This window comes from Palaemon carinicauda, chromosome 41 (genome assembly GCF_036898095.1).
Source record: "Palaemon carinicauda isolate YSFRI2023 chromosome 41, ASM3689809v2, whole genome shotgun sequence".
Taxonomy (NCBI): Eukaryota; Metazoa; Arthropoda; class Malacostraca; order Decapoda; family Palaemonidae; genus Palaemon; species Palaemon carinicauda.
The window spans coordinates 10,066,520-10,089,019 of NC_090765.1; the positions used below are offsets into that span (position 1 = coordinate 10,066,520).

The following is a 22,500-nucleotide window of genomic DNA, read 5'->3' on the forward strand; positions in this document are numbered from 1 at the left end:
GTAACATTTAATTCTTAATGTAGTTATTATTACGGAAAGATTTAATCAGTAATTTTAGGTAACGGTGTACTGAAACTAAAATTAAATCCACCATCTAATTAAGCATGAATTATAAGCAATCATATTTAATTCCTATAAAATTTCATCGAGGTATTGAAACTTCACTTAAAATCGATGGTAACCATCAAAATATTTCTATTCATCATTTTCTACTTGCATTACAAGTACAATACACTGTAAACATCGCTATGATCCCAAATAAGTACGTGTTCTAAATGAATACCCTACTTGGCTAAGAAGGTCTTTGTTAAGGATTATTTTGTGAAATAAGAAACACTAATGACATTGAATCTATACCATCCACAAAAGTGTGTACGGATGTGTGCTTCCAAATTGCATTAATGCCTCTATATCATTGATTACTTGTCCGAAATGAAAGACCTTTTCATAGGCATATGGATACTCATTTAAACTTGGAGACATCTCTCTTATAAAGCAGTTGATTCATAACCACATAAAATGCTCATTTTTAAAGAAATGATTCCGAAACCACTACGATTACCCTATCTCCTACTTATTACCAATTTGGTTTTAACTTACAAAAATCTGGATCCTGAAATATGAAATATGTTGACACCATTTTGGAGTATTTGTATGAATGTGTATATATGTAGTTAGCAAAAGAGACAAAATAACTAGAAATACAAATCAATATTCATGTAGTTATATTCAATGTGAGATGGTAATTATTTTGCAGATTAGCTGTTAACTGCAGGTATAGCGTTAGACGTACACAGCGCACACAAACAGCCAAACCCACTCACCCACCCATACACAAACTCACTCATTATATATATGTATATATATATATATATACATACATATATATATATATATATATATATATATATATATATATATATATATATATATATATATATATATATGTGTGTGTGTGTGTGTGTGTGTGTGTGTGTTGGTTGAGAATCTGGATTTGAAGAAAAATTATTCAGATGCACAATCGTTTCCACTAGGTTACCATATATTCAGATGTATCAACTATTGCAGATTTTTAATGTTGTGAAATATACAAGCATATAATTGCATTGTAAAGACTTAACAAGGAGAGAGAGAGAGAGGAGAGAGAGAGAGAGAGAGAGAGAGAGAGAGAGAGAGAGAGAGAGAGAGAGAGAGAGAGAGAGAGAGAGTTCTTGAATAACATGGAATTTAAATCTAAAAGACAATACATACATCCATCCCCGCCAGCGGCAATGCAAAACACGCGCACTCGGCCCTGTTTCTAGTCGCTAAAAGGCGTGGGTGGTTAAGGACCTTAAGGACATCAACAGCAAGTTTTGCCGTTTGATACAGCCAGCGGTTTAGATCCCCAATTGATCTGGGGATTCTTAAGTGGGATCGTAAAGGATGAGATGCTTATAAACTTCACGGTAACTACCTAATTAAAGGACCTTTTATGCAGAGCCGATGAATGCATCCTGCTTCCCCTTCTCTAATCCGAAGAGCCCTTCCATACAATCATCCTCTCTCTCTCTCTCTCTCTCTCTCTCTCTCTCTCTCTCTCTCTCTCTCTCTCTCTCTCTCTCTCTCTCTCTCAAGTAAACATGCAAATATCACCAACGAAAAATAGTCCTATGGCAATCCATCCCTTTCCAAAAAGTACAACAAATAATGAAAGAGCAGCACATGAAAATCCAGTTTCAACGAAATATATCAAGATAACAACACTAAACTGCCCAAAAAGAGGAAAAAAAAGTAAATATAATAAAGATAATCAAACGAGCTTATCTCGAAGTTACGGATTTAATAAGGGTGTTGGCTCAGCGAAAACCGACGGAAATTTATGTATTGTCGGATCCCAGCGACAGCTCTTGGTCCTTTTACAAGTAGGAGCTTTTGGCAATCAGTTCTCCAAGAGGTTTAACGATGTCTTGACTCCTACACGAACACCCCTCCCCCGCTATCATTATCATTTCAATATATTTTGCTCCTGCTTCTTCTAGACGATGCATTTATGAATTTGGATCGTACACCCAACTGTTTGGACGGGGTAGGTCCTTAAAGGCCACTTATGAATGTCAGAGGCAAGGGGCAGTGACAATGCCCTAGAGACTGAACATATATACAAATGATCACCACCCAAGCCCAATCTCCAGCCAAGCTACGACCAAGGAGGGCCAAGCAATGGCTACTGGTGACTCAGCAGACAGACCTCTATGCTTCCCCCAAAGCCCCCATCCTTAGCTCACAAGGATGGTATGGTTGCAGCGATCAAAGAAACTAATGAGTTTGAGTGGGACTCGAACCTCAGTCTGGTGTTCACCAGTCAGGGACTTTAGCACATCGGACACAACGGAGCTACCGCTATGAAAATCCTGCTGTTAAACACTGAGGTTAAACTGAAGAGGTTTGACAGCAATAGAGGGAAAAGAGATCTGGAATGGTATTTTTTTTAAGTGTTTATCGTTTATATATGAAAGATCTAATTTAATGTTACTGTTCTTAAAATATTTTAATTTCATTGCATTCTTCTCTTTCCGTACTGGGCTATTTTTTCCTGCTGGAACCCTTGTGCTTATAGCATCTTACTTTTCCAACTAGGGTTGTAGCTTAGCTTCTAATAATAATAATAATAGTAAAGAAGAATGCAAGAGGCAGAACGGACGCCTACAGCGTACCGATAATATGAACTAAACCACCTGGGGACACATGTATGAGCTATACGCCAGCCCCTAATTCAGTAACCAAAACGGTAACACCACAGAGAGAGAGAGAGAGAGAGAGAGAGAGAGAGAGAGAGAGAGAGAGAGAGAGAGAGAGAGAGAGAGAGAGAGAGCGTGTGTGTAGTCAACCGATCCGTCCCTTACATTAACTCTGCGATTAAACGATCATGATTAAATATGATCACATTAAGCATATTAACTGACCTCAAATAAAATATTCATAGGCACACAGTTCCCCATTAACGAAATGACTCTAGCTGTTATGTAATTCAATTTACAATGTTTACAAAACAAGTTCCAATGATAAAGTGCCTAAGTTTTTCGTCCAACTGGATGACCATATCTGGTCACGACAGCAAGGATTGAATTCTAATTGTAAAGGAAAGGTAGAAAGGGTTAACTCTGAATAAAAAAAGACAGATGATAAAAATAAAAACACCGAACATATAAATGTGTGACGGTTTATAGCAGTGTTTATCATATTCAGAAATACAGGATCTATTCACCCGTTCAGAATAAATGTTACATAAAGTCCAGTACTTTGTCTTTATCAGTTTTTGGTGCATTCATAGCCACATATCATTATTTTTATTATTATAATCATTAATATCACAAGGTCAACTTCAACCCTTTTCATTACAATTATAATTATCCAGTAACAATTAGAAATTTGCCAAAGCTCTTACATAGAATACACTTACTACTGTTTTTTTAGCTTATAGTAATGCATTCTATATAACAATTTTAACCTTCTATGATGTCAAAAGCATGCATAAAAAATACCCCTAATTGGGTACTTATAAAGTAATTACAATTGTCAGCAAGAAAAGGGTACAGTGAATATACAACCAACAGGCAATATACTGATAAAATCTTTGACCTTAATGTTTGGCCATTTAGAATAAAATTATTTGAATATAAACATTTAGTACTTGAAATCACAACTTATCAATTTAACATGTATAAGGTCAAAATATAATGCTGAATACGGAATTCTCCAAAATACGAAATTATGCAGCATTGATTGTTGACCTTTTAAAAGGTCAGGTGTTACACACTTCATTATAGGAATATCAAAGTTATATTTTCTGAGTATGAGAATGATACCACAAATATATGATATATTACATTATCGAGTGAAAGTTATAATTTGTGAATAAGAAAATGATACCTTCTACAATCTCACGACCCTACTACTGTCATTAAACATCATTTATGAAAACCAGTTCGCATACATGTCCTTCAGTAATGAATAGCTTTCCCAGGAAAGGAGGCCAAATCCTTTACCCATCTTAAACATAAGGAAGAAATTAAGTTGGTGAACAAATATTTCTACAACCGTTCCAAGTTTCTATGCTGTAGCAAAAAAAAAAAAAAAAAAAAAAAAAAAAAGGGACTGTCGAGAGAGGTGAATGTTACTCTGAAGTAATTACTTTGCGATCAATAAGTCATATCATAACCCCCAATTATTACAATGATGCTATTTTTTACAAGAAATTTAACATACGGGATGACTATTAAAACCAGGACCCATACAGTGTGTATGGGTCCTGATTAAAATAAAATTAGCTACAACGTCAAATTAGTCAGTATTATGCATACAGATTATTGTGAAATGCAAATACACCAGGTGGTGCAGGTGTAAGCATATATATATATATATAAATATATATATAAATATATATATATATATATATATATATATATATATATATATATATATATATATATATATATATATATATATATGTGTGTGTGTGTGTGTGTGTGTACTACAATCACTCTGGAGTGATCGGATCCATGGATGGTTAATTTCATCAAACCTTCTTGAGGTGAGGTTGCTAGTCACACTCAAACCTCTACCATAGATAGAAACATACACCACCCCATTCAATCACCAACCAGAAACTTACTGACGGGGTTCAAAGGGACTCCCATGTCTTGTGCTTCATGTCCGTTAAAGGCATTTGACATAAATCTTTCTGAAAAAAAAAAATCTTAAAAAAGAATAACATATAATTGCCTTTTATTATGTCGAATTTTTCTCGATTCTTTTATAACTTTCTTAAATTTCATTAGTGAATTATTCTTTCCCTTTACTGCAGCATGTAACTAACTATATTCAAGTTTCTAATAATTCTCGCCTCATTCTGGAATTCAAGATAATAATAACAACAATAAGAACAGCAACAACAACAATAATAATCATTTAAAAAACATTACTGTTTTTATACTATAGAATGATAATATATATGCATTTCTCCCAGCTTTATAATATAACAAAAGCCAAGAAAGGAAAAATCCATCATAGAGATTGCTTACCCCCGTCTCAAGTGATGTGTTGTAGCAAGGATTCAGGTAGACAGCCAAGGGGGGCCTAACTTTGTGGCAGAGTTAATCCCCGACTTTAATATACCAAATTACCTATCCTCCCGCCACGTACCACTGTTCCAGTATTCCATTAGGGGCGAAGGTAAGAGCTTATTTTCTTTACCGCATGTTACGAAATAAATTAAGATACATAGTTGTTTACGTATGCACATGTATACATGCTTACATATAAAACGAGAGGTAAATAAGGACTTTTATAACTTTAGAAGTCCGTGAAGTTTATAAAAATATCCATTATTTGACATGAATACATACGCACAGAAACTCATTTGATAAACATGTACGCAAGTTAGCACTTGAGGTTCAATAATTTTATTAATAAATTTGCATTTGTTTTGTTAAAGTTTTTATAGTTTATATGGGAATTATTTATTTCAATATTGTTACTATTCTTAAAATATTTTTATCTTTGTTTCCTTTCCTCACTGGGCTATTTTCCCTGTTAGGGCCCTGGGCTTATAGTATCCTGCTTTTCTAACTAAGGTTGCAGCTTAGCAAGTAATAATAATAATAATAATAATAATAATAATAATAATAATAATAATAATAATAATAATAATAATCTGTATACACATATAAGCATGCTTGTTTGATAAACAGGGAGGGGGTTCAAAGTGAAAGTTCATGAAGTGTACCATAATTTCATACACAAATACAGACACAAACAATTTGATTAACAAAGTAGGGGTTTTAATCCAACAATGCGCAATTGTACCATCTTCAAGCAAGTGCAATCTAAATGTTAAGATATTCGTCCTAAAATGTGAGAGGACACGGGGAGATTTATATGGCCATGATCCATTAAAACACTATGCTTCAGTTCAGCTCGAAAGTAAATTAGGTACCTGGTAGTTTGCCAACTGTAGTAGGTTGCAGCAAGAGTAAGCTTCTCTGTTCCAACCCCAGGGTTTGATTTCCAGGGAAACTTACGAGTGATTAAAAAGGCTGTCATCATATAACCAGTTATGTCTATCCAGACCATAAGTGCTAATTATCTCATGCTCATCCGAATATAATTGCTTTTAAAACGGAAGAGTATCACTTTCAGCTATTTTACAGGTAATTCCTATTAGGTAGCGAGTACAAATGTAAATCTAACGACATTATCAATTATATAAATGTAATAAGAATACACAAACACATTTAGCATATACCATAAACTTGTTAAAAGTGTAATTAATGAGCTAAAAGTGTCACCTATCATAATATCACAATTACCATCAAGGCTTCGACCAGTTATCAAAACAAGATAAGCATAAGCAAATCTTTTGTTTCTCATTTATCGTGTTGGTGTAGTAGCCTTGCTAGTTATCCGTAATTCCTTACCAACTCTTACATTCACTTCTCATTAACCACTGACCTGTTTCTTATGGGCATACAATCCCTATAATACGAGTATTGCTTCAGCCTTCTCTCTCATGGTGGGCTTAATGATTATTTTAATTTGTATAACTGAATATTATTGCATTTCAATTCACTGAAGGCCTTTATTGACTAAAGCAGCAATAAATACACCTGATAGTGGTTGACCGCTGAAGGGTCGCAACTAGGGTTGCAGGAGAAGAAAATGCAAGAAGAAACATTTGATGATAGTAAGATTGAAACGTGAGATTATACGTAAACTAATAATAATAATAATAATAATAATAATAATAATAATAATAATGATAATAAAAGAGAAAAAGAAAAAAAATGTTTGACGAGAGTAGGATCGAAACGTTAGATTGTAGGGAAATTAATAATAATAATAATAATAATAATAATAATAATAATAATAATAATAATAATAATACTAATAATAATAGCTATAAAGGTTATAAATACCACGGGGTAATAGATGGAGAAGCAATAACTAAAATGAAGGAATATGTTAGAAGAGAATATATGCAAAGAATAGAAAAAAAAATAATAAGATTAAAATCTTAAATCTGGAAACATGGTAATGCCTATAAACACATGGGCAGTGCCAGTAATCAGGTACAGTGGTGAAATAATGGAGTGAGAGAAATCAAGTTATGCAACAGATAGAAAAACTAGAAAAGTAATGAACATGCACGCACCGCACCCAAGAGCGAACACTAACAGGTTCTATATACCATGCAGTGAAGGAGGAAAAGAACTCATCAGTACAGAAGATTGTGTCAACGTCGAAAGTAGAGCGATGAGACAGTACCGTAAGATCAGTGAAGAGTGCATGGGAAAAAAAACTTGATAAAGAAAGATGAAGGCCAAGAGGTATATAAGGAGAGACCAGGAAAAAAAAACGACTAGAAAAATGGCAAGGAAAACCAATACCTGGACAATTCCATTGACATATTGAAGAATTGACCAATAAGGAAACATAGTAGTAGCTAAAAGGGGGATATGATACTGGCAGCACAATATCAGGACTTGAGAACACGATACTTAGAACGAGCAGTAGGCGGAACTAACATCTCGTCATATATGGCAAAAGAAGAAACTATGAACCACATCGCTTGTGAATGTTCAGCACTTGCTCAATATAAGAAACGACATGATACAGAGGCTATAGATCTCCATTTGAGTCTGTAAAAAAAATCAAATACAGTGCAGCAACAAGTGATACGAACATCAACCTCCAGCTTTGGTAAAAAAAATGATCAGGCTTAGTTACTCGGGGATTTCAAAACACGGAAGGCCAGGGTGATACAAGTACATCGACCAGACGTCACTCTGGTCGACAAGTGTTACGACCTGTGTAGGCCGTAGTTCTGGTTCTTTAAACTTTGATTTTTTAAAGGAATCGTAGGCAGTACATTATTTATGTAACACGGTGAATTGAGGGAAGACAGAACAAAAACACTGGAAAAATCTAACAATATTTATTACAATACACTTAAATAAATTCAACCTTGCACCAGGAGTCACAAAAAGCTCCTAAGACAAACAACAATGAGTAAACAAAAAATGTCCTGGAGGACTAATAGGCTATACAGAGTCCTCTAAATACACAAGGTTGACCTATATCTAATAATCCTAACCCTAACAAAGAAAAACTAAACAGATCAAAAGTATGGCTCATATATTAAGCCGGGCCCACAAATATCAACAAACCATTACCCTATTACTAAACATATAGGAATAAGGAAGACAGGAGAAATGAAAAGGCAGAAAACCTTAAAATTACCTACCTACACACAAACGTTTAAAGCTAAACCAAATACCAAATAATAAAACATAACACAAGGCAGCATACAAGTACACATGCCACATACTAAATGTATAAACACTTGGATACCTTCACAAAAGAATTATGCAGAGACAATTTATATATACATGTAAAAAAACCCAACACTGTATTATCTATCTGTGAAATAACTCAACAGTACTTATCCATACATGGATCCAACGACAGAGAGGGGACGAACATTCATCAGCATCAGAGGGAGTATCATTAACACCAGGAAAACGGACTGGGCATATCCATAACGATAATGAAAAGATCGTAACTTTACCTGGGTAATGCCTCCCTACGTTCCTCCTCACGGACCCTTGGTCCACAGACGAGCAGCGTAACAGATGTGATGACGCTCTTGGATCACGGCAATAGTACCTCCAACAGTGCCGGGACGGAACGACGGCACCGTCTTCCCGCAGAATCCTCAGGCGGGGAAAACAACGTCAAGCGAAGGTCGCAAGTGACACATACACTTGCAGGACGTAACAAGCGAGGTGGCTATCGCAGGTGACAAAACCCCTGCATACGTGGTCCGTGATCCAAAGAAGTGTACAATTTACCGCGGGTGGCTCAAAGACACCAGCGAAATAATCCTCCAAAGGCACAATTCCTTATGAGGGAATAAAAGAGGCGTCTACCAATGGCTGCTGAATTAGGCTATACGTCTGTGATCAATGCACGGTCCGAACTGAACATTCCAGGCAGCAGTAGTCTCGTCCACGGCTCTCACTAAACACCAAACACTCGGAAAGAAAAATAAACAAAAGAGTTAATGGCAATTCACTAATTAACGACGAGGAGGAGCGAAGGTTATCACCGAACTCTTATGAAAAGGGCAGTTAACTTTTACTCCTGCCGAAGACCGAATTTATTTATAAACAATTAAATAACCTACTTTAACATAACAACAAGTCAATGAAAAAATATCACTAATAGATGTAGCAGCACTGCGGGACTCAAGAGGGGAAGATAGGGGAGAGAGAAAATAGAAAAGTATGAAGACTTATGAACTGAATTGAGCAGGCTACGGAATATGCAAGTAGTGCCAATATCATGAGCACTAGGGATCATACTCAAGTCATTGAGAGAGAATCTTGAGAAAGTAAGAGCTGATATAAAACAAGGAGTTAAGCAAAAGACCATACTACTGTACTTGAAACAACACATGTAGGGAGTAAAGTGATGGATTCCCAAGGAAGCTGGATGCAACCCGGCGCCCCACACTATAAACCACCAGTCTCTGGAAACTGACTTCAATATAGATAAAGAGACAAAAATAAATATTCATCTCCTACCTCCGAAATATCAATTTATGAAAAATAACATTGGAAACCAGTTGAATGCAGCTGAAAAAATCTTTCTAAATAAAAGCTGTTTAAGACACTCTCGTACCGACATTATAATAATAATAATAATAATAATAATAATAATAATAATAATAATTATTATTATTATTATTATTATTATTATCATTATATAATTAGTATCATTATTTTACCGTTATCATGACTATAATTATTTCTAATATCATTATTATTATTATTATTATTATTATTATTATTATTATTATTATTATTACTAATAACATACGTGAATTACTAGAGAACAAGCAAAATGTTTTAGATTGACAAAAGTTTCCAAAAATAAAAATAAAAAGTGCTGCAAGGAAAAAATTAAATGAATAAAGAAAAAAATAAAAATATGTAAAGAAAATGGAGTCCAGAAAAAATACAGAATTTAAGAATGTCATGGCACCGGAGACACTGCGTAAGTGACATATGAAAACAGCGATTTTATGATGTGTAAGAAATGTAAGGTAATTAAATTTGGATTATTGGGAACATAAAAGGTACAAGTAACGTCATACAGATACTACGGGCAATACAATACTGAACGGAAGGGATAATAACTTACATAGAAATATATTTCCTTCAACCTATTTGTAAAACTATTTATGAATATATCTTTGAATGTCCCCAAGTATAAACTATGGAGAAATTTAAATTGAAATTTTAATCAATTACGTTTTAAATAATCATACAAAACATCGACCAAAATCATCATACTTTCGTTAGAAAAACTGGTAATCTAAAATACAATTCCAAAATATAACATTTTCTATGGAAAAATTACTATTTCAACATGAAGTATTCCCGACACCTTGTAACAAATTTTCGGATTTCAAATATTTCCTTATATTATCCAGTTTGTTTTCAATATTCCCGTTAACATTTCTAGAAAAATATTATAAGATTTTTTTTGTTATTTCTTTGAACAATGAAACCCCATTAATTACTATGGCAAGGTAATTATGGCACAAAATCTATATAAATAATATAGTAAGATGCTTCCCACTAAAAACAAAATCACTACGCAAAAAATCACCAAAGGTTTATTACTTCGCAAAATTGAAAATTAAGGAAATTTTAGCATATGCCATGAAGACATATCTATCTAAAAAGGGCTTATAACAGCCCAAAAATGATCAACTCTCTATTGGTTTCCCTGCGACTTGCAACATTACTAGCGGCTGCTTATCACCCAGATTGCCGTGGCATTTGTGTCATGTTGCATATTGCAGGATAAGTGGCGGATAATTTGGCAAATTACGATGCAAATTGGTCCCTTACTGGCCGCAACTTCCTTGTTGCAATTGCGAGAAGAGCAGTAAAGCGTAAACGATGCAATATTTGCTTGACATCCCATAAAGTCTTGAAACAGCTACATTCGAATAATTCCAGCAATTTACTTAGTCTACTATGAAACTTCCACTCAGTAAAAACATTAGTAAAATAAAAAAGACAGAGAAAGAAAATGAAAGAAAAAATTATATAACAGAAGGGAGGACTGCCTACTAATCGAACCATTTCAAGTGATATATTTCGAACGGCCAAACGAATATATATATATATATATATATATATATATATATATATATATATATATATATATATATATATATATACATATATATATATATATATATATATATATATCTAACGACGCAACCGTGAGTTATCCTACGGAGCCAAACACATAAATCTAACGATGTGTTGGGATAGCTCCGCGAGGCTTCACTTTGGCTCATTAGCGGCGATAAATTCGAACGGAAGTGCATTAATGCAACAAATAATTCCTAACCTTTAATGAGGTTCAATCTTACCTTTTAATGAGGTTCTCTTGTCTGACGTATCCAGGACGCAAGACCATTGAAATGGCTGACCCTGGATGACCCTGGAACAAAAGAAAGGAAAAGCTAAGATTATGGAACGTCAAAATTCTGTTTCCCTGACGCATATTGCATCTTCGCTTTTGTTGGACGAAACTGAAGGGGTGGGGGGTGGGGGGAGACCTATATAAATGGTCAAGTGCACAAAGGTTATCTCATATAAAGACAGCACCTAAACAAAACTAAATGTACATTATCATTATTATTACTATCATTATTATCAACATTATCATCACCAAACTAAAATAAACTCAATTACCCTCCATTGATAAAGTAGGGAAAAATCCTAAAAACTGAATTAAATGAACGAAAAATTTAAAATCATGATCTGAACCCCATTCAACGGGCAAATTTTCCATTTATACCAAATCCAAAAAGGGAAATAAATTACATAACTGAATCTTTATCGTAAAAAATTTTTAAATTACGTTATACCATAACAATTATATTATTTACGATATGCCCCAAATTAAAGATAATGAAAAGAAAGTAAGACAAATATCGGACACAATTTATTACCTTATAACGACTGTCATCTTAATGACATATTCATTACGTACCTTACGAAAAGGTAGTTCGTGATTTGATATGTTATTCATTTGCTTACACCAAAAGAGGAGGTCAAAATCGATATCTTAATACAACATTCCAATCAACTTGCGAAAGCAGCAATAAAAGAATTATCAAAGGAAATAACAATAACCAGTGAACGCTAATGCTTATGTACCAACCGTGTGTCACACGATCGTACATAAATTATTTTGTATATATTACGCTTGTATCTGCGCTCTTCCCCCGCACTAAAAAGAACCAGAATAAACATGTCTGTGTGTCGCCTATGTAACATTGTCATTTTCTCGAACATGTATTTTCCTGTTGCCTTGAGGTTTTGTATATAAAGGAGAGTGTTCTTTAATAAAGTTACTCAGGTGATTGCATCCTGCCTTTGAGTCATAACCTTTCTCTCGGCCGTCACACTTATCATCAAAGAATTATAAACTACAGCAACTAGAAATTTTATTCTAATTCTCCTAACAGCATATAGTGCTTCTTATTAACTAACATATAAAGTAATCATATATTTCCGTGCACTTGATGGACTATATAAAGTTAAATAGTAAGCAAGAGTTAATAACCATATTCTTCGTAGAAAGATTTTAAACCTTCAAGAGATTCCATTCGTAAATTGATCTTTATGAAGATATGTTTAAAATACTTTACATTCAAATATCAGTTCATATATTATGGAAAACCACTTGTAAAAAAAAAAGCAATAATAATAAGATTAATAACAATTATCATCATAGGAATAATCATTGTATTTCTATCATCAATATCATTATTAGTATTACTATTACTTATGTTTTCGTAGCTACACTGTGTCGACAACTCAACACATTTCCAAGTGTCAAAATCAGTCAACACAAACCCGTTTATAGCTGGCAACATCATATAAAAGTATCCACAAACGGACCCCCTTCCCCTACCCATAATTTGATATACACCATCACCTATAGACATTACAACTCCCACAACACGCACGAAGTGACAGCAGCGGTAACATATCTCGAAGTGGTGTTTGGGGCCAAAACGTGTAACGCTGTTATCAGACGGGTTCTTGGCCCACCAAATCCTGAGCCCAGCCTCGATCTATGAAGCATTTGACTCCTACTATCACACGAAGGCTTTTGCAAATAAGACTCTGAGGCTCGGGGTGATTTATAAGTAGGTTTATTTGCGGCAGTGTATTTTATCTATATAAAAAAAAACGAGTCTCTATATATACAGTATACTGTATACTGGTGTGAAGATGTTAAGCACTCACATACTAACATATTACATAAATAAGCACACAGACACACCGACACATACATACATACACACACACACACACACACACACACACACACACACATATATATATATATATATATATATATATATATATATATATATATATATATATATATATGCGTAAAAATCACATGGATCCGTGTTTCTCCTATGATTAAGAACCACAGGGAAAACGAACATAGGAAATATAAGATTAAGTCCCGACTAGTTTCGTGATACTTTTTCAGAGGACTGATTCATTGAACAAGGTTTCTTTACAATTTTTATGGTACAGTAAACGTACGAACATACATACAGAGATTTATAGAACAATAAGGCACTGTTCTCAGGTGTTTCTGGGAGGAATTCACCCCTCATTATCCACGTGCCAGGAAGGAATGGTATTATCAGATGACAGGTAAATTTGTTTAGGTTTTTATTACTATTTCTTTATATCAACGGAGGTAGCCTTATCCATACAAATACGTAAACAAAATCATATGTATATAAAAAAACATAGCTATACATACACACACACACACACACACACACACACATATATATATATATATATATATATATATATATATATATATATATATATATATATATATATATATACACACAAACACACGCAAACAGGTATACATATACACACGTATATACATACCTACATGTATGCCAATACATATACAGAGCTACATAGACATACATATACATGTTTGTACACATGACTAACCAGCATATACAGTTATGCACATATAACCCTATCAACAAGAACATACAAATACATACATATCAATACCTATATCTAGCATGACAATATGATAGCGCAATTATGTAATTTTATGAAATAATTGTACCTGTCTAAATATCAATTTCACAGTGGCATTTATTACATCCTGTAAATTCAGTTTTACCTTAAGTTCATAAAGTTTTTCTTATATATAGCTTGCAAATCTCTTTACATATAAAGGCGATGAGTTTGTACATTCCATGTCCAATATTCAAGTTGTTATCAAAGGTTTCTTTTATGAAACTAGACTCTATGATGTTTCTTCCCAATAAGTTAATCGAATGGACCAATTTTTTTAACATAACCAAAGAATAATATATATATATATATATATATATATATATATATATATATATATATATATATATATATATATATATATATATATATATATATATATATATATATATATATATATATAAAACGGATTTTGAGCGAAGCGAAAAATCTATTTTTGGGTGAGATAGCCATGTCGTCCTGATGGAAGTTCCTATAGGGTAGCTTCCTAGGGTATATTACAACTACGGCGATATTCCCAGAGAATTTACCTTAAGGTACCAGAATTCTAACTCCTGGAGCGAGTATCCCTCGTGAAAGGGATATCGCGACATATCAGAGGACGTATTCTAGACACGTCACATGGCAATCTACGACCTGAACAGAGATTTCGTCTCGTAGGAGGGAGATTGACGAGATACGAATTCGGGAAAGAAAAAGGGGGAGCCGCTCCCAAGGCTTCCCTATCCCCCGATTCGTATGCGTGCCTGGCGCCAATCCTGGCGCCATCTGTATTCCTTGTAGCGTACACGAGGTGCTACAGATACTGTATGTAGGGAGGGGTCCTACAGCCCTTTCTTAGAAAGGCAAGGGCGGGTCCATCAGGACGACATGGCTATCTCACCCAAAAATAGATTTTTCGCTTCGCTCAAAATCCGTTTTTTGGGCTCAAGCCATGTCGTCCTGATGGAAGTGTACCAGAGCATTACTGTATCTGTGGATTCTCAGAACGTGCCGTACTCCCCGGAGGGATTTATTCCCGGTCGACTAGACCTAGAGACCTAAGATGTTACCGTTATACATCTTTTCAACTAACTATAAACTATGTTAGAGCTTCCTGCCCCCTACAGGGAAGAGTCCTACTAGACTCTGGAAAGTCTCGAAGAGTACATATATCTATGTATGAATACCAGGCAAGCTAATATAGTGGTCTCGCCCTATATTAAGTAAAGCATAGTTTGTATAGAACCACTGCGTCAATATATTGACCAGTAATCCGCACAATACTTGTATTGGACAAAGGTTTATATCCGCATAGGAAGAAACTAATAAAACCGCCCTCGTCCCTTTGTGGGACGGAGTCCTCCCATTAGGGGACTTACATAAACCAATGCAACATAGCTTGCATAACAGAACAATTCTATCAGAATTATCCCAGATAAGATACATAAAATTAAAATGCTCAATTATACCAATAAATTGACACAGGTGAAAGAGACGCAAGGTTCTCAAGAACAAGTTTATTGACAGATAATAAACAGACAGGTTAACAACAAATATATATATTTATATAAAAGAGGGTAACCCAAAACTTTAAGCATAAGTATGATAGTAAACAGAACTTGTTTATCTGAAAAACCATTAAACACCACTTTAATAAGATACCAAGGTATCAAGTCATAAAAAATCTGTATTACAAATCAATCACATTAGCGTTAGAAACGCTTGGCACACATGTCTGAACTTATGCAAGGTTCACCTTTGAAAGAAGAAACAGTCTATATGGGCACTTGGTGCCCTCATTTAGTTTGTAGTACAGTATGTACCTACACACTCACCCTGGACTTAATCGTCCCAATTAAGACCACTGTTCCTCGCAGAGTTAAACAGTAGGGTTAACTACACGACCCACTGCTACCACAGATCTCTTAAGTTCCTCTACTTGCTTCGCATAGTGGCGAAAGAACACCCTGGAAGACTTCCAGCCCGTGTATGAACGGAGATGTTCAAAATCCATACAATTAAAGAAATTTAGGGATGAGGCAACTTTCCTCGGATCGTGACCTGCGGGTGTACTGTCAGGATCCGCTCTGCGAATAAAATATGTCATTTTTGCTCTGAGTTGATTCAGAGATAAATTTGAGCCTGATGTATCTCCCCTGAATAGTTGACCACCCTTGAAGTCTGAAGTTCTACGAAGATAGACCTTTAGGCATTCTACTGGACATAGAGATGCATCTTCTTTCAGAGGGCAGATTCTCCAGGGACCCCACCTGTTGGTGGGTAACTCATTCTTGGCGAGAAACGTAGGATCCGGAAACAGGTTCAGCTCCCCCCCATCCAGGAACTGAACACGACCTGCCTCTCTCGAGAGGGCTACGATCTCACTAACCCTGGCCCCGGACGCGAGTGCAAATAGGAAAATAACTTTTTGCGTCAAATCCTTTAACGCACATTCTTCATTGCTCAACAGGGAGGCGAAATGAAGAACTTTGTCTAAAGACCATGAGATGGGCTTTGGAGGTGCTGAAGGTCTGAGCCTAGCGCAGGCTTTCGGAACTTTATTAAAGATCTCGTTACCTAGGTCGATCTGGAAGGCAAATAAAATGGGTCTCATCAAAGCCGATTTACACACTGAAATCGTGTTAGCTGCCAATCCTTGGCCATGGAGGTGGATGAAGAAAGATAAGCAGAAGTCTGTTGAGATCTCCTGCGGATTCTTTGCCTTTACAAAGGCCACCCATTTTCTCCAAGATGACTCATATTGCCTTCTAGTCGATTTGCACTTGTATTCCTCTAGGAAGTCTATGCTGGCTTTCGAAATCCCGAAACGCTTTCTCACCGCTAGGGCGAGAAAATCATGAGCTGCAGGGTCTGGGTTTTCTGTAATGAAGCGCAGACAGTCGACTTCTGGACTCGCTGGGTCAGAACTGGATGTGGTAGCGGCACGAACTTCATCTGTAGTTCCAACGCCAAGGGGAACCACATACTGTTCGCCCACTTGTGGGCCACTATTGCCGCTACCCCCTTGAAGGATCTCAGTTTGTTGAGGACCCTCAACAGAAGGTTGTGAGGAGGGAACAGATAAATCCTGGACCATCTGTTCCAGTCGAGGGACATTGCGTCCACTGCTTCCGCTAAGGGGTCCTCGTACGGGGACACGTACAGGGGCAACTTCTTGTTGTCTTTCGTCGCAAAGAGGTCTATTTGCAGTTCTGGGACTTGATTCAGAATGAAGGAAAATGATCCTGCGTCTAAGGACCATTCCGACTCTATCGGTGTGAACCTGGATAGAGCGTCCGCTGTCACATTGCGGACTCCTTGAAGGTGAACTGCCGACAGGTACCACTTCTTCTTTTCCGCCAATCGGAAAATGGCTAACATCACTTGGTTGAGAGGTGGTGACCTCGACCCTTGTCGATTCAAGCATCTCACAACCACCTCGCTGTCTGTCACCAATCTTATGTGGATCGAGTGACGCGGGGAGACTTTCTTTAAGGTAAGGAGCACTGCCATAGCTTCTAGAAAGTTTATATGAAAGGTCCTGAATAGCTTGGACCAAGTCCCCTGGACTTTTTTCCGATGAGAGTGACCTCCCCATCCCTCCTTTGAGGCGTCTGAGTGAATCGTCATCGACGGGGGAGGTGGCTGAAGAAGAACCGACTTCTTTAGATGTCTGACTTGGGACCAAGGTCTGAGAAGAGTACGTAGCCGAGGCGGCACTGGTCTTCTCAGGTATCTTCGCGCGTTTGATGCATACCTTCTCCAAACTCCGGTTGCATCCTTTAGCTGTGCTCTTAGCACTGGGTCTGTCACTGAAGCAAACTGGAGAGAGCCTAGTACCCTCTCCTGTTCGCGTCTTGATATCCTTTCGGAATCTAGAAGTCTCTTGACAGAGCCCGCTATCTCCTTCCTTTTCTTCATTGGGATGGAGAAACTGTGTGACAAAAGGTCCCAGTGGATTCCCAGCCACTGGAACTTTTGGGATGGAGAAAGTCGAGACTTTTTTCTGTTGATCTTGAAGCCTAGGTACTCTAGGAACTGGATCACCTGACTGGAAGCTTGCAAGCATTCGGTCTCGGATGCTGCCCACACCAGCCAGTCGTCCAGGTAGGCTACTACCTGAATTCCCTTTAGGCGTAATTGTTTGAGAGCTGCGCTCGCAAGCTTCGTGAAAATCCTTGGGGCTATGTTTAGCCCGAATGGCATGGCTCTGAAGGCGTACAGTTTCCGTTGTAGCCTGAACCCTAGGTAGGGGGAGAGTCGACTGCTGATTGGAATGTGCCAATAGGCGTCTGACAAGTCTATAGAGACTGAGTATGCCCTCTTGGGCAGTAAGGTCCTTATGTGTTGCAGTGTTAGCATCTTGAATTTGCAATTCACTATGAACTTGTTGAGTGGTGACAAGTCCAGAATGACTCTGAGCTTTTCCGAGTCTTTCTTGGGAACACAAAACAGCCTCCCTTGGAATTTGATGGACTTCACCTTTCGGATCACATTTTTCTCCAACAGTTCTTGAACGTACTCCTCCAAAACGGGGGTGGAGTGTTGGAAAAACCGAAGGCATGGGGGTGGAGTGCTGTACCAGCTCCAACCCAGTCCATTCTTGAGTAGGCTTTGGGCCCAGGGATCGAAGGTCCAGCGATCCTAAAATTTCATCAGTCTCCCTCCTACCGGTATCATTTCACTTGGACTGCCGTCCTGAGGTCTTGCCTCCCTGACCACGACCACCTCTGAATCCCCTTCCCCTTGAGGGGCGCCTAGACGAGCCTCTGGCTGCTCCTCTAGGTTTTGCACGAAAGGAAGAAGACTGTCCTTCGAACGTTGGGGCGAATGTGGTTGACTGACCTGGCACAGCCTAGGATACCCACTGAAAGGCAGTCGGGGTTTGTGCCACCATCTGGGGCACTGGAGGCAAAGGCAATTGCAGTTGCTGTTGCCGTCTATAAGGCTTGGCTGGCCGAAATGGTAGCCTAGTCTTCATATTCTTCCTCTTTGGTTGAGGACCCTCATCCGGGGAAGATTTTCTTTTGATAGCCAGGCCCCACTTCTGGAGAAGGTTTCTATTCTCCACGGCGGCCTTATCAACAACCTCTTTGACCACATCGGTAGGGAAAAGGTCTTTTCCCCAAATGTTGGAGGAGATTAATTTCCTTGGTTCGTGTCTCACTGAAGCCCCGGCGAACACGATCTCCCTGCAAGCTCTCCTTGCCTTGATGAAGCCATAAAGGTCCTTCGTCACTGTGGCTAGGTGAGACTTAGCCACTACCATGAACATTTCATGCACCTTAGGGTCACTTGCCATTGTCTCAAGAGTGGTCTGATGAGACATTGAGGCAGCCAGTCTTTCTTTGGTCTCGAACTCTCTTCGTAAAAGAGATTCGGGCAGCTTGGGGAGGTCCTCGCCGAATTGCCGTCCGGCAATATCAGCCGCCAACTTTCCCAGAGCCAGCGACAAGGGTTTACACTCCTCCAGGGAGGGGCAAGGCTTGCCAGCCTCGACTGCCTTTAGGACAGCCGCAAATACTTTTTGTAAAAAGGGGAAGGCTCTATCAGGAGAGGACACAAAAGAAGGGAGCTTCTTGCTCAATGCAGCTACCTTCGAATTCGAGAAGCCCCTCTCTTTCATCGAGGATGAAAGTAGGGCTTGAGCCTTAGCGTGGTCCATAATAATGACCTCCTTCGGCTCTGTCTCCTCCCTTGAAGCTGGTTCTTTTCTCAGCCGGACATAGCAGTCCGGATATGATGCCTTGCTGGGCCAGAATTCTACCTCCTCTAGGGGGAACTGAACCCAGCTTATCCGAAATGACGATCTTACCAGTCGTCATTGGCATGTGCTCAGCATACCTCCATGGGTTAGCATCTGAGCATATGGGAAGGTCTTTCACATTGAGCCTTTTCTGGGGCCCATGTGATTCTGCTAGGGACTGCATACGCAGTTCCATTGCAGCCGCCTTCTCCTGATTCTTCTTCTGCATTTGTTGGATCATTCCAACAATCGAAGAGAGGGCCTGTCCCAGTTCTACTGGGAGACCAGCCGATGTTGAGGGGATGGGCTCCGGCATCTGAACCGGAGTAGCCGACACCTCGTCGACCCCATCCTCTACGACATCCGGGGTTTGAACTTGATCCTGACCTTCTGCCAGGAGGTCTTCTTCCAAACCTTCGTCCAGGTCAGACATCCTGTCACATAACTGGATGTCTTGCATCGCATCTGCGACTTCCTCGTCCACCTGGACTTGATCTTGAGGGATCTCCTCTTGAGGCTGGGAAATCACTGCTTCAGCTGATGCCTGGGGAAAAAGATACGCCCTCATCTTCTCACTTGGAAGATAAGGGCCAGAGGTGTTCTTCTTGAAGCCCCTTACCCAAGTACGAAGCTTTTCCCTAGCTATATCCCTTGATTCCGCCGTTCTAGGGGAATCAAAAGCCTCAGTAATCAGGTTAGTGCATACAGTACATACCTGAGGGTCCCAATACTGGAGATCATCCTTGGAGACAGCGCATGCTGCGTGTCTCCTACAACACTCATGTCCGCAGAGGTTCTTGCTGCGGACATTGCAGAAAACATTTCCGCACTTCGGAGGGTCCTCCTGTAAAGAGAAAAAATTTCCATGAGTATCAAGTGAACTATGTATCACTGGATATGCATAGTATAGCATAACAATTCATAAAGGAAAGACACACACTTGTGTTTCCCTCACAACCCATTGTTGCAGCCTTCCAGATAATAAAATCAAAATGGTTTATCTCTACTAGAGTAACCAATGCAAGGTTTCCAGAGGAAACAGGTGGAGCTCACACCTAGGCAATGATTTTAAAATCCTGGATAATAGACGGGGAAGAACTCTGCTTCCTGTCTGAGGGCAACAGCAAAGGGCTGTGCAAGAAAACACAATAGTGTTAGAAGATACAGTGCTGTACCTAAACTTTTACTATAGTTTTCTTCTTACTGTATATGCTATACAGAAGAATACTAGTACAGTATAGGAGGATGTGTGCCGGCCTGCCTTTGCCGGCCGGCACACACCACAATTAGCTTTAAAGTATACTACTTAACAGCTATAGGGCGGCAGCCCTCTGGTTCAAATGCCTGTGCCGGCGGCAGCAGCTGCCGGCCAGCAACAGCCAGTGTTGGCCGGCAATGACTGCCGGCCAGCAACTACACAAGGTAGTACCCAGCTGCCGGCCACACTCTTGGTGACCGGCAGACAAGGACTGACATAAGCCGGCCGGCAAAGGTACAAGACCGATGCCAGCCGGCAGCAAAAGAACCAGAAGACTACACCTGCCCGGCTGCCGGCCTCATAGGTCGTCAGCCGGCCTCATAGGCCGGCAGCCGGGACAGGTACAGCACTAGAATAAAATAGAATGGATGCCGGGATAAGAGTGTACACAACCCCCCGAGCCCGGCAACCGAAAGAGTGCATATAAGGAAGGGGAGAAACTTAATTCAGGCTTCCTTGACCAATGCCGTCCGGCTCTGCCGGCAGGCATGGATGAGGGACCAAGAGAGGTCCGGGCAGCACTCGAAAACATAAGACCCTTGCCGGCCAGCATCTCTGCCGGCCTGCAATGGGCTTAGTCAATTCCACATCCCAACCTATACTAGGTCCAGAAGTAGAATGACGTACAGTACAGTAATACCCCTGCCGGCCAGCTCTGCCGGCCGGCAAGGTACAGTACAGTAATGGCTAGGCCATTACGGAGATAGAGGGGGAAGGGACAAGAGGGTCCTGCCAACCTTGCTTTAGTGACAGATCACCCGCAGCCAAGAACTTTGTCTTAGCCTAAGGGAGATCTAAGGGAAAGGGCCAGCAATACTTGCCAGCTTCCAGAGCACCAAAGCAAGGAAGGCGTTGCTACTCCCAAGGGAAGATTTTATCCTCCCCGAGAACAGCAACAGGACTTAGTCTGGTCGATCACAAAAGAAGGAATCATAACTTACAGAAACCTTCGATAGTGACCTAAGGGAGCTAAGCTCCCTTTGTAAGTGTTAGGTCAGCGAGGGGGACTCTGCCCCAAGCCAGACAACACGGACTCAGACTAAAAACTCTGTTGTTCTGTCCCTCTTTGAACCAGACTTTGCTGGAACAGGAAGGTACAGTAACACCCTAGTATAGTTTTATCGAAAATAAATTCGGAAAAAACCACTTAGGGATAAGCCCAAGGCTTAAACAGAGGGAAAGGGATTGCATACCTTCTCCGAAGAAAAGAAAGCAACCGAGGAGAATGATAAAGTATACTAAGGCTCCATAAGCAATTAGCCTAGGCACCAAGAGAATCGATTACCTAATTCACCGAAACTCTCACG

The 22,500-nt window shown here is 38.8% G+C and overlaps 1 long non-coding RNA gene across 1 annotated transcript in view; it reads right to left on the bottom strand.

Moving 5' to 3' along the window:
- Positions 1 to 11,493: 11,493 nt before the first annotated feature.
- Positions 11,494 to 22,500, bottom strand: part of LOC137632235 (uncharacterized) — a 189,441-nt gene continuing 178,434 nt past the window's right edge. The window contains exon 3 of the long non-coding RNA XR_011042023.1: positions 11,494 to 11,565. This is a non-coding gene — a long non-coding RNA (uncharacterized lncRNA). The remainder of the gene's footprint in view (positions 11,566 to 22,500) is intronic.